This window comes from Acomys minous, assembly GCF_964271855.1.
Source record: "Acomys minous genome assembly, chromosome: 15".
NCBI lineage: Eukaryota > Metazoa > Chordata > Mammalia > Rodentia > Muridae > Acomys > Acomys minous.
In genome coordinates this window covers 31,791,399-31,803,399 of record NC_140497.1, presented here as the reverse complement: position 1 = coordinate 31,803,399, position 12,001 = coordinate 31,791,399, and the positions used below count along the sequence as shown (strand labels likewise).

General features: G+C 35.5%; 1 pseudogene across 1 annotated transcript; it reads right to left on the bottom strand.

Annotated features, from left to right (window-relative positions):
* Positions 1 to 8,174: 8,174 nt before the first annotated feature.
* On the bottom strand, positions 8,175 to 9,670 carry LOC311585059 (T-complex protein 1 subunit zeta-like; annotated as a pseudogene). Its single transcript has 2 exons — positions 9,060 to 9,670; positions 8,175 to 8,984 (listed from the first exon to the last, which is right to left on the bottom strand). The product of its transcript is annotated as a T-complex protein 1 subunit zeta-like (transcript).
* Between the last annotated feature and the right edge of the window lie 2,331 nt (positions 9,671 to 12,001).

Below are 12,001 nucleotides of genomic sequence, written 5' to 3'. Positions count from 1 at the left end.
CCCATTTCTTCCTGTCCGTGCTGCCTTTATTTCTGAGGCAAGGCAGATCATCCTGATAGGAGCATACAACAGTGAAGGCTGCTCACCTCAACACAGCCAGGAAGCAAAAAGACAGAGAGAAATGACCAGAGTCCCTCAGTCCCTTCCAAATCACATCATACCTATCTACTAAAGATTTCATCACTTTCGGGATATCACAGGCTTGTGACCAAGATTTTAACACAAAGATTGTTAGGAGGTGCCTCCCAACCATGGAATCCAATTCACAATAAAAGTATTTTATGTGAAGCAATAATAAGAAAATAATATTTTTGAATGTTGATAAATACGTCATCTAATTTTTTTTTGTCATTTTCTTCCATGAATTTCTGACATGATGGAGTCAAAATAAACTGATGAGTGTTTTGTGCCATTTTGAGTCGAATGTTGAAGTTTTTGTTTCTACTTTGTAGTCAGGCCCTTAAATAAAAAATACAATACAGTATTGCACTTTCTAGTCATCATTGACCTAGCCACCACATTTTAACATATATTAAACAGTGCTTGCATGATATGTTTTTATGAAAAATGAAAAGCTAATATCAAAACAATAGCTTAATATTTTTAGGCTCTATTTTTATTTGACTTCCAATTCAGATTTTGAAATGTTACTTTGTTTATGTATGAGCACATCACATGTGAAGTGTAGACTGATCATTTCATTTCTAAACAACAGACTTGCAAATACAGCAGAAATAAACACAAAGATTATAATAGTAAAGTTTTTCTAATTTCATCCTCATAGGAACAGCTTAAGGATGCTCCTGGAGCTTTAATAACTCATTCAGTTTCCTCTATTGTGTCTCTATTTCAAAAACTATTAATTTGAACTCTAAATCTCTTGCTTTGCTAAGCCAGTATGTTAAAGAGATGATTTATTTGTATTTTAAAATAGTTTCCTTATCTCTATTTCTCCACCTATTTAAATCCAATGAAGTCAGACACAAATCTGCTTATGGTAGATAATATTTCACATTCCCATATGTGACAATAAGATGTATAAACTTAGATACACACATGCCGATTAACCTGATTACTTTTCTTCATTTTCAATTAATTGATAACACAATTGCCTTCGAGAGACACATCATGACATCTCTTTATAACATTGCACATACTTTTAAAACCAAATCCTTTATTAGCCCTTCCACAGTCATTTTTCTTTTAATCTTTACTGAAATTTACCATATATCACACAAATCCCAGGAATTAAATCACATAATCAAGGAAGCAAGATTCTTATGTACCTTAATTGGAACTTAAACCCAAATGTTCTAATTAAGGCCACGTGACAAGAGCAATAGTCATCGCCAACTCATCTGGTGAAGTAACAATTATACTTAACTTTCTCATAGAATAATTTTCAAGGAGAAACTTCTGAGATTTTGGATGAATAAGGGGGCTCCAACTTAATAACCTTCAAAACATGTCACCACTCCTGTAAAATATGTCTGCAATTGTCAGATGCCTGTTGGTTAATTTCCGTTTTTGGATAGGCTTGATCCCATTTTCATTGCTTTCCTGCTGACAAAAACCTGCTCATGTCAAATCATATTCATATATTACAGCACATTCCAGCATCTTTAAAATTCATCTGTTTTTTTAATGATACCAGTGCCCAGGTAGGACAGTTGTCTGCAAAATAGGAAATTAATTTAAGAACAATACAAGCACACCAGTGCCCATGGTACGGCAGTTGCCTGAAAAATAGGAAATTAATTTAGGAACAAAACAAGAACACCAGTGCCTATCGTAAGACAGTTGCCTGCAAAATAGGAAATTAATTTAAGAACAATAAAAGAACACTTTGTGTATAATTAGAAAGCCCACAGCAGAGTAGGTTTTCTATAGAAAGATGTATACATCACTCTATAAAAACCAGTTCTATGGCAAGATCAGTGTCAAAGTAGCAAAGGAAAGATGCAAGAATTCCCATGCAGAATGACTTTGCCTTTCCATATACATTTTTCTTTGTAATCATGACAATTACTGAAGGAGTTTATTCAGTTCACACTACGTTTGTCCTCACTATCAGTAGGATATACCTGAGTAGGAGCTATGCTCAGGAAGTTGTGGAAACTCTACTCTGCAAGGCCACAGACAAAGTTTTCATCTTTGTGTGACTAGAAATTGTTGTGTCTGGGAGAATCATTTTTGCTTTCGATACAATTTTTTTGCTAATTAACTCACAAATAAGAACATTACACAATTACTTTAAGGTAGCTGTTCAAAACAGTTGCCCTCTCCCCAAATCCTCACATCTCAGTGAGTTTCTATACAGTTAGAAAGGCCATTCTGAAGCTGTGGGTGGGGCTTCAGTTTGAGTTTTACACTTTCACTACTAATGACATTTTTATTCCACTATTTATACCAAAAAAAAAAAAAAAAAACTATGATAGATGGAAGATAGAAAAAGGTTAATCCTTCATCTTCTTTCATGATTTGAGTATCTTTTTGTCCATATTCTTTCCTTTCTCATGTGGACTTGTTTTATTAATATTTAATTATTATTAATTTATTAAATTATTGAGTTTGGGAAATTGAATCAACTAGGTAATCCAGAATGCCCTTGAACCTGAACTAGTTGCCTAGCCTTAGTCTTTCACATGTTAGGAATATAAGTGAGTGGCATTGTGCTGTTTATAGTATTTTTAATTGAAAAAATTACAGTTGAATATGATGTGATACAATGTGGAAAGCTTCAACCAAAATAATTAAAACACCCATCTACATACTTTTTAATACCCATCTATCCTTTTTTATGCTGAGGCATTTGAAACTTGGTCTTAGTTATCCAAAATTACTTAACATGTTCTTATTGACTTCAAAGCTCTGCTCGAGCATTAATCATGAAGAAGGATCTGGGGCTGTTATTCAAAGAGCAATTTAACTTTTCACTAACGAATCATTCCTAGCTTAAAGGGTGAAAATAATTTGTAGAAGGCAATTCTATCTAAAACAAAACAGGAACAAAAAGAGGGATTCAAAAAAAAAGAAAAAAAAGGAAAGGAGGAAAGGAAGGAAGGAAAGAGGAGAAAGAAAGAGAGTGGACAATAAAAAGAGAAACAGAATATGTAAGGAATGAAGGGAAGGGCAGAAGGAAAAAAAGATGCACAAAGGCAGGTGTGTTTAGACTAGTTCATCAGTTTTCAAGCTATGGATCAAGACCCCTTCACAAGGGTCACCTAAGGCCATCAGAAAACATAGGTATTTACATCATAATTCATAAGAGTAGCAAAATTACAGTTATGAAGCATCAATAAAAATAACTTTCTGGTTAGGGATCACCATAGCATGAAGAACTGCACTGAAGAGTCACAGTGTTAAGAAGGGTGAGAACCACTGTTCTAGATGAATTTATGCTCTGAGCTTCAGACTTCAGGGAAAGCCGACCATGTAACAAACTGAAAATGATTTAAATACATAGTAAAGTTTAGATTGGTTCCTTAAATGTTGCTTTTGTTTTCTTTACCTAAGTGAACATGTTTGTGTAGCAGAGGAAAAAGCATTTAATTTTTTTTACAAAGTTTAAAGAATATATACACATATACATATATATGAAAAATTTCAGTGTGAGGCTAACCAGAAAAGCAAATTCCCAGATGAAAATCTTTCTTAATGGCGCATCTGAGCACAGTCTTCCTTTTCTTCTCTTCCTCCCTTCTCTGCCATTTTTATTAGAGGCAAGGTATGATATACATAAACATCTATTTACATTCAATATTTTGGTTTTGATAAAACCATAATTAAAACTGTTTAAAACTCTCAAATATTTTATTTTTGCTGATGTTGGATAGACTTGAAAGACAATATATGTTGTAAGACTGACATTATTCTCAATGCAAAAAACATAAATAGCCAAGATAAGGAAGACTTTGATTGACATCTCTGTCAAAGAAACTCCAAGATATCCATCTCATTATGTAGAGAAAAATACAGTTACGTTTCTATGAGACAAAGGTTGGGACTTTTCACTTAACCGTATTGCCTCTGAATGACAAAGCATAATACAATTGGAGGGAGTAACATTGAAACCAACTTTATAATGACTTTGCCTCCTGGGATAATTTAGTTTCACTGAGGAATCACTCGTCTATATACATATTTTCTCAACATAATGCAATTTTCTGTACTTAATAAGAAAATGTTATAATGATTTATTCTGCTCAATAGACTCCAAATGCAGCTAAATCTATTACAGTGCATAATTACAGACTTAGTTTTCAGGCTCTACATGAAAAAATATATAGATTAATAATATTTTAACCCACATATATTAGAGTTTAAAAGTCAACATCCTGGTTTGTAATATTTACTATACGTTACTTGTAGGCAAATAACAAAAGAAATTCTCCCAGGGAAAAAAACTTTCAAAATGCTCTCTCATTTATGAAAACTCTTTATGGGATAGCTATCTAGGTTTATAGTATCTATGAAGTCTAAATATTTTTCTGACTCTATCAGAGAGGAGTATAGATAATATTGGCTCAAAGTAGTACCATGTATGTTCTGGGTCTTAGAAAAAATACTCTGTAATATTAAGAATCTTGATAATATAATTTCTATAATAGTGATCATCTTGATTATAGTTTTCAGTTATTACAATTATATTTTTATTGCTTATTAGCTTACAAAGAATTGGGTTTCACTATGAAAGTTTTTCAAAATATTTTATTTTTGTTGATTCTCTCTTTCATCTCTTTCCTACCACTAACTTTGTGCCCACATACCCCTACCCCCTAGTGTACATTTTTGTACTTTTTTATCATATTTTGCAACCATATGTTGGTTACTCCATCACTTATCTTGTAGAAACACTAAGTGTTTGCTCTAGAATACATAAAGAGACAGGTATTTAGGATCTTCTTTTTCTCCTTTTTTGGGATCACTTTTAATCTTTCGCCCTCCTCCTGCCCTTCTCAGAATCTCTGACTTCCCTTTCATGGTACCCTGTAGAGTTCTACAGTCTTATCTATTCTCACAGCTTTTTTCTACATACATAAAAACATGAATAGTAAAAGTATGCATATGAGTGACAGCATGTGGTATTTGTTTTTCTAGACTGGGTCCCACTGATTAGCACAGTACTTGCCAGCTCCATTCATTTTTTTCCTGCAAAATTCATAATCTCATCATTCATAACACCTGGGTTAAATACCACCATATATGTCTGCCACAATTTCATTATTCATTCTTCTGTAGAGGAACATCTGTGGTAGTTCTATGTGCTATTGGGAACAGCATAACAATAAACATGGTTGTTCAGGATACAGCACTCTTTGGGTATGTTCTCAGGGGTGGTATGGATGGATCACACACTACAGAAAAGGGCCTCACTTCCAGTACCTGGTGGTTCTTACAGCCAAACTGCCTCTGGAGTATTTATGTTTATATTTATAGGTTTGGACTGACATCAAACATAGTCAGAGAAGTTCCTTTTTGCAATGGTTAATGCAGCGTTTTATAATAAGCAAAAATTCTGATCAAAAGTGATTACTTCTGCTCATCAGATAGGGCCTCTATATCAACCTCTTCCCAGTGAAGCCTTAAGGAACTTCATTAAAGAGGTGCTATATGTAGTTTGTTTTATACATGTGTAATAAAATAAATGTATAAAAAATAAAAAATAAAAAATAACACCAACACACACACACACACATACACACCAAAAAAAAAAAAAAAAAAAAAAAAAAGAGGGGCTGGAAAAATGTAAGAGCCAGAGGATTAGGAAGAATATGGTGAAATATTGTCTTTTGGCTATGACATGGCTGCTGTGCATATGAACTTAGAACAGCTATGGTTGCCTGCATAATATCTGTATAAGATCAAGCTATCCAAAATATCAGAATAAAGAGATAAAGAGCCATGATATCCCACCTCTAGCTGGGGATCTATTGGCATTTGATGGCTTCTAAAAGAGAGACTCTTTTTGAAGGAGGCTGTGGTTGTTGCTAGGTTACTCATGTCTCAATAGATGGTCCTACGTTCATATGCCTGTTGGTAGAATTAATTGGATTCAGTAGGTTTTAAAATTTAAAAATAACAATTGAAATTGGAATGGAAACATGTTAGGGGTCATAGAGGGAACTGAAATGAAGTACAGAAAGGTGAATATGCTCAAAATATATTATATACATACAGGATGTTTTCAAAGAATGAATATAAATGTTATTGTTTAAAAAGCAACAAGTCAGTTGTGACTACTTTTTCCACATGAGATACAATATTTGTAATAAGATATAAAATATACCCAAGTTCCTCAAGGACCATTCACTCTCTTGGGTCATGTCCTTTGCACAGTTCTACAGATAGCTAGAGATGTTAAGATAGCTAAACACTTTACTGTTAACATTACTTATGGCTTCCTTTATACTCAGTCAGCTTTGGGAGAGCAACCTTAGAGTGGGATGACAGGTTCCAGCCTCACTTTTATTCTGTTCACAAAAATCACAGTTTTTTTTTTGTTTGTTTTTTTGTTTTTTTTTTGGTTTTTTTTTGTCCAGTGTGTGAGAACTCCCTGCTACGGTCCTGCTCTCTCACAGTTTGCAGCCATGTGTGTTCCCCTTTCCAAACTTTTCTGGATAATCCAGCTGTGCACATGCTTGGCCAAGACTGTGCCCCAAAGTCTCTCTGCTTCATATGCAGGGTTCGCTCCATGACTCTGATTTGTTCAGTTCAAACTGTGAGTGGAGCCTTACTGCCTTCCTTGTATTGAATAACCCATAAAAAGATGAATAAAGATTATGTTCTCTGATTTGTGATGAAAGAGGCATGAGGAAAAGTATGAAATAGGCGAATTAAGCTTTAGTCTTTTCTGTCACCCTTCTTTCAAATCCAATTTGGTGTCTAAACTGCCACTTCAGATCTTTGTTATACCATTTCCATTTTCTATTTCCGCAGTGAACTTTATAGTTAAAACAAGCTTATTTAGATGCTGTTTCACAAACTGAGAAAGTAACACATTGATGGGAATTAGTTCATGTTATATACTAAGTATAGAATACAGATACAGTGAGTTAAATTGTTACCTATGCTGAAGTTAAATCTTAGCTGAATCTTTAAAGCTTTTACTAAAAGTTCCGGTGCAGTCAATGATAAGCAGTTAAATCACACACACACACACACACACACACACACACACACACACACACACACACACACACATTCTCATTTAATTGTAATTAAATAATTTCGCTACTTTGTTTTGATATAATTGTAAACGTTAAGGTGCTTTCATCTATGTTTACAGATGAGAAAAGTGAGGCAAGCGTAGACTGAACAATGAGGCCAAGAGTATATATAACAAAAGCAATCATTCCAAAACTCGTGTCTTTAGAGATTAACTCCTTTGAGATGTAACACTTCACCATTAGTTTGCATGGGGGCAATTGTTTTGTACAAAGGAATTACTAGGCTTAAAGACATAGCATATGAAAAAGTCTTACTACTAAAATTAATCCAATTATTATATTCAAGTTTATAATTGATTAAATAATCAATCTTTCTTACTGATTTACTTACTAACTGACTTACTGAAATCCAAGACCAATAAGACTCAGGCTATCTTCTTTTTTCGCTCTTAATTATTTATTAGAGACACAATGAAAATCATAAATTACCCAGGTGTGTTTTACATTGGCAAGATTTTTACATGTTTAACAGGGAGTTTGCTGGCTAATTTAAAATACACCCATAACAGAAAAATTATCATTCTTTTGAGCCTGGGTCTCCTACAGCCTAAGTAGGCACAGAACATCTTGACTTTATTTCCAAAGTGTTAGGCCTACCAGCATGTACCACCTAGCCTTGTTTAGGAAAAAAACATTAGAGGTTTTCAAAGAACACTTAAGTAACAAGGTAGACAACACCCTAATCTTAATATGTTATTTTGTATCATTGTAGCTAACATTTTGTTCATTGAGCTAAAAAAAGACCTGCTTTGAGTGTATTAGTACACTCAGTGGGGGGAAAAAACCGATTTTACAGTATTACAATTTGAATAGATGCCATATATACTGTTCCTTTTCTTCAATCAGGATTTTTCAAATCACTTGATGATTGAACAAAAAGTGACCATTCCCCACCCCCTCACATCATTCTGTAGTACTACAGATACAGGTGCATGGCAGACTTCTTCAGCCTTTCAGAGAGACCATCCTAGCTCTCATGAGCTCATCAACCAGGAGGATGCTGGTGGCAGTCACAGTACAGGAGTACAGCGCTGCTTCCTCACACAGCCCTCATCCCACACAGCCATTTCTGTTGCCACCATTGGCTCATCTGTGTTCAGATCCACACCTGCAAGCTGACAGGATTCTGAATGTTCATCTAGAACTTTAATGTTTCCTTAAGGTCAAAAGCAGAATTCTGTGTAAGAATCTTGGGAATAAAGAAGAAGGCACCTGCAGACACCTGGACTTCAAGCTAAGTCCTGCCTTTCACACTGGCCTTGGATTTAATAAGAGCTTCTGCCATTGCCATTTCTGCTGCACCAGCACCGGGGACAACACAGCCATCATCAACAGCATTTTTGACAGGCCTCAAGCCATCTCTTACTGTATCCTTGATTTGAGTCAATGTGCATTTATTTGGTCCTTTAACCAGTAATGTGATAGATAAGGGATTATTACATTTCTCAATAAAGGTGAACGTCTCTTCTCCCAGTGTATACTCATAGACATATCCTGAGCAGTCAAGATTTGGGTCATCAAAGGAACTCAGGGAGACCCCACTACAGGCAAGTGTCAGCCTCTCCACGTTTCTCCTCTTGGCTCTGTGCAGAGCTGTGATACCTTCTTTTCCAATAAGATTTCAGGAAAAAAAGTCAAAGCCCCTTTGATTACTGATGACAAATTCTTTATCAGGATCAGACTTTCTTTTTCAGTTCTATTATGTTTTTTAACTCTATTGTCAATGAATTTTCTTTCAGCCTTTACTAGTTCCTCTCTCTCTCTCTCTCTCTCTCTCTCTCTCTCTCTCTCTCTCTCTCTCTCTCTCTCTCTCCCTTTTGCACTTTTGTAAAAAAAAAAAAAACCAGGATTCACTTCTGTTTTCTCATATTCTAAGGACAGGTTGCATATGAGGATGTAGGCATTTTCTACTCTTTTCTTCATATCAAGATGCTGTGTTCCAGGATCCAAAACAAGACCTCTGAGTAAGCTTGAATCAGCTTCAAATTTATACTCCATCTCCATGATCTCAACCAGGAAGAGGTCAGTGGGCTCATCTTTTTTCTTAATTTTCAAAATGGAGTCCACTACAGCCTGTTAAGACATCTGAAGTTCAGGATGATGTCTTGGCCATGTTGATGGGTGTTTCTCTGTTCATCTCTCTGCTTACTTTGACTTGTTCCAAAATCTGGAGTGTCTTTTTCTCTGCAGCTTCAAAACCTCCTGTTATTAGTCTGGAGTGAAAACCCTCAGAAATATATAGGTCCCCTTGTTTCAGTACCTCCCTAATGATTAGGACATTGGACGTAGTACTATCACCAGATATGTCATCCTGGGCTATAACTACTTTTGCTATTAAAGAGGCTGTTGAGTGTAGAATTTGCATTTCACGCAGCAGCACATTGCCATCTTTAGTAAGCTTGATGTCTGTAGCATCAGTAAAGAGCATTTTCATGGTACACTTAGGCCCCAAGTTGGTCCTCAGAACATCCTACAGGCCCCATGCCCCACTGATGTTCACTCACAGCATTGCCTGCTCCTGAACCACCTGGGCCTTAGAGTCTTCACCACAGCCAAGCTGCCCTTGCTCAGGGAGAGGTCAAGAACACTGTGCTCTATGTGGGTCTTCTCAAAAAGTCTTACAACGACCCGGGATATTGTCAGGTCATGTTAATAGTAATTAAGCAATTAATAAAAATGCAGTCACTTAGATTATTCACTCTACAAACATTAGAGGAGGGTAAAGGGATATAAGACACAAATCACAATCTGAGAAAAATCAAATGACATTGTTTTTCTCCTATAAAAAGAAAGTACGTATTAGCAGTGTCCACTTGTAAGAAGAAAGTCCTTATTCAAATGCTTTAAAATATCCACTAATAGAAGAGGAATTAGATTTTCAGATATAAACATGTAAAAGCTAGCTTATTTCTCAGTGGATATTGTGAACTTGTTAATCGTTTGTTCTTGCTCTTGAGTAAAATGCACCGTATATATTTATAGTAATGTATTGCAATATGATTGTGTATTATGATACCCTACTGTAATGACATTTTATATAATATTAGTGTTAGTACACAAGCAGATGCCAACAGCCTGCTTCTAGGTTCCCTAGCAACCTGCTACCTCTGCTGCCAGGGCCAGAGGTGTGGGATTAACGACTGACCAGCAATCCTGTGAGCTCTCTTCTCTCTATCTCTGTCTCTGTCTTTGTCTCTCTCTGTCTCTCTCTCTCCCTCCCACCCCCCTGCTTCCCTTCCTCCCTCCCCTCCCCACCTTTCCTCCCTCATGGCTCACTCAGGCCCTAACTTATCAATATTAGAACAATTAGTACAACAATTCTACTATTCCACAGAGGCATGGCATATCAATAGCTATAGAAGCTTTTAGTTTTTAGGGAAACATGAGGAAGGAGAAGAGAGAAAGCTAAAAAAGATGGCAAAAATGTTAAATATACTGATGTTAAATCGTAGTTGAGTTTTTAAAGCATTTTCTAAAAGTTCAGGTATAGTCAATGAAACACATGCACGCACGCGCGCGCACACACACACACACACACACATACACCAGTACTATGGAGGTAGCAGAAGGAGGATTATGAATTTGAGGCCAAACTGGCCTACACAGACTGTCAACAACAACAAAAAAATAAAAATCACAAAACGATTCTTTAAAGAAGAGAAAGATAAAGGAAAATATACCTCCACAAGTGTAAAACTTAATTTGTTCCTTGATTTTTATGAGTATTAATTAATACACAGCAAAAGTAATTAGTTAAGATAGTAACAGAAACTCAAAGTTGCTGAGCAGGTAGAAAAAGTAAAAAGAAATGAAGCCAGTTACCTTCTGTGACCAGGCAAATAAAACTCGTCATCATTTTCTATTCATTAATTTTTCTCTTTGTTGAGATATGTCAATTTACTTTATTTTATTGTGAGCCTTCTGGTGAGAAACTAGAAACTTCTTCTGTGGTCCATTACTTTTTATATACATAATGAAATTCAAGCCTGGACAGGGGGGTCGTGATTGTTCATTTACCATCGCTAAGTTATGTTTCCCAAAGATGTCAGAAATAGGATTGCTAAGAGTCTGAAGATGGGAAGGAACAGTTCAAGAGTGTGTGGGAAGTAAACAGGCTCCCTGGAAAAGGAGAAACTTAGTTTTCCTTATATGTAAAAATTTTAATATTTAATCACAGAGGAATAAGCAGAACTTTCAAAAAAGAGTTAGTAGGGCTATTAAAATAGAACTGTGGGGCCTGGAATGTACACAGTGTATCTTGGAGAATGAAGAGTATGCTATTGACCAAACTGGCCCAGGGGAAATTTTACATATCAACTAAAAGTTTCACTGCTATTGTTAAAATGGGTATAAGCAAAAACTCAAAATGGATACTGTTGAAAAATGTGAAGAAACAAGATCTCTCATGCATTGCTGGTGAGAGCTTAAATTCACACAATTATTGAAAGCTGTATTGAGGTCCTCAATAAAAATACATCTAGAATATGATCCAGCTCTTATATCATAACCAAAGCAGATGAATTATTTATCTCACAAAGATGTTTTCACTTACAAATTATTGGAGGACTATTAACAATAGCTAAACTATGAAATCAAGCAAGTGTGTATTTATAAAGACATGTAGTATATTCACATAGTTGATTGTGATTACTCCATAAAAATTTCAGCCTCTCTCTCTCTCTCTCTCTCTCTCTCTCTCTCTCTCTCTCTCTCTCTCTCTCTCACACACACACACACACACACACACATACACACACACGAGAATTTTATGT